Here is a 2,474-nt window from a genome sequence, read left to right on the forward strand (position 1 = left end):
GGGCACCTCGTGCGCTTTCCGGACTCCGTTTTCTTACACGACACGTATTTTGGTCGGTAAAAATTCATTATATAATCTCCCGGAGGTTTTGACTCCCGTATCACTAAAAAATCTCATGTCTTTATTTCGAGCTGTTTTTCTGATAGATCCATGACGTCATGTCATCGTCAAGTGCCCGCAAGGACCAGTTCTTTGAGAAGGTCATCAGCCCCTACCTCGCGGAGGTGCTGCAACACCCTCAAACCATTGAGATGCGTGAGGGGTTGTTGCACATCCGCGATGTTGAGGGACCAAGGAAGACCTGAAGCACGGAGGCAAGGCTCGAGGCATTGGAGCAAGAAGTTTTCAAGTGTCAGGAGATGGTGGAGCATGGACTCGATTCCGATCACATTATGATCACAGAGTTCACCAACAACCACAAGTTGGACATCAAGGACATTGGGGAGGCCATCTTCAAGCTTCATGAGAAAATCGAGCACCTCCAAGCCTAGATCTATGACCTGCAAAATCAAAACTGTGAGTATGAATATAGATTCAAGAGGATGAGTGTGGCTGCAGATTTGAGGTTTCAGGAGACTCGATCATCCTTCTATGATGGTGAGCCTATGCCTTGGAAGAAGGACGACAAGCCTACGCCATCAACAAAACCATCACCTTCTCCACCAACAAAGAAGAATTGAGTATCTGGTATGGGCACTCCCTTTGGCAACTGCCAAGCTTGGGGGAGTGCCCCAGTATCGTATCACCATCACTTTTATCTTTACCGTTTTTCTTAGTTCAATCCTTTTGGTAATATCTTGATCTAGTAGAATAAAGTTTATGGCATGATCTAGTTTTGAGTTTTGCTTTATGATCCTTCTATGTAATCGAGTCCGTGAGTTATATAATAAAGATTAGTGTTGAGTCAAGGGCTTGATTATTTTGCCATGATCCTAAGTGAATAAAAGAAAAGAGAAATAAATAAAAAAAGGGAAACAAAGAGATCATAAGGATCTTATGGAGAGTAATGAGCTCACAAAGAAAAAGTATGATGAATAAAAGTTGTTGAGAGTTGACAAACATAATTTTGGTCATCGTTGCAATTAATTGGAAGTAATAAAGAAAGAGAGGTCTTCACATATAAATATACTATCTTGGACATCTTTTATGATTGTGAGCACTCATTAAAATATGACATGCTAAAAAGTTGACGTTGGACAAGGAAGAAAACGTAATGGGTTATGCTTTCTTACATCTGAGATAAATTATATTGTCATGGATCATCCAACATGGTTGAGCTTGCCTTTACCCCTCATGCTAGCCAAATTCATCACACCAAGTAGAGATACTACTTGTGCTTCCAAATACCCTTAAACAAGTTTTGCCATGAGAGTCCACCATACCTACCTATGGATTGAGTAAGATCCTCCAAGTAAGTTGTCATCGGTGTAAGCAATAAAAATTGCTCTCTAAATATGTATGACTTATTAGTGTGGGAGAAAATAAGCTTTATACGATCGTGTGATATGGAAGAAATAAAAGCGACAAACTGCATAATAAAGGTCCATATCACAAGTGGCAATATAAAGTGACGTTCTTTCGCATTAAGATTTTGTGCATCCAACCATAAAAGCGCATGACAACCTCTGCTTCCCTCTGCGAAGGGCCTATCTTTTACTTTTATCTCCTACCTTGCATAAGAGTCATGGTGATCTTCACCCTTCCTTTTTACATTTTATCTTTTGGCAAGCACAACATGTTGGAAAGATCCTGGTATATATGGCTAATTGGATGTGAGTTTTCATGAACTATTATTGTTGACATTACCCTTGAGGTAAAACGTTGGGAGGCAAAACTATAAGCCCCTATCTTTCTCTGTTTCTGATTAAAACTCCATACCCATAAGTATTGCGTGAGTGTTAGCAATTGTGAAAGACTATATGATAGTTGAGTATGTGGACTTGCTGAAAAGCTCTTATATATTGACTCTTTCCTATGTTATGATAAATTGCAATTGCTCCAATGACTGGGATTATAGTTTGTTAGTTTTCAATGAAGTTTATGATTCATACTTGAAATTGTGATTGAATTATTACTCTAGCATAAGAAATCATATGACAAATATTATGTAAGTTGTTGTTCTAACAATGATCATGATGCCCTCATGTCCGTATTTTACTTTTATCGACACCTCTATCTCTAAACATGTGGACATACTTTTCGATTTCGGCTTTCGCTTGAGGACAGGCGAGGTCTAAGCTTGGGGGAGTTGATACGTCCATTTTGCATCATGCTTTTATACCGATATTTATTGCATTATGGGATGTTATTACACATTATGTCACAATACTTATGCCTATTCTCTCTTATTTTACAAGGTTTACATAAAGAGGGAGAATGCCGGCAGCTGGGATTCTGGGCTGGAAAAGGAGCAAATATTAGAGACCTATTCTGCACAGCTCCAAAAGTCCCGAAACTTCACGGAAGACGTTTTC

Source organism: Triticum dicoccoides, unplaced genomic scaffold (genome assembly GCF_002162155.2).
Source record: "Triticum dicoccoides isolate Atlit2015 ecotype Zavitan unplaced genomic scaffold, WEW_v2.0 scaffold27209, whole genome shotgun sequence".
In the NCBI taxonomy this organism is placed as follows: domain Eukaryota; kingdom Viridiplantae; phylum Streptophyta; class Magnoliopsida; order Poales; family Poaceae; genus Triticum; species Triticum dicoccoides.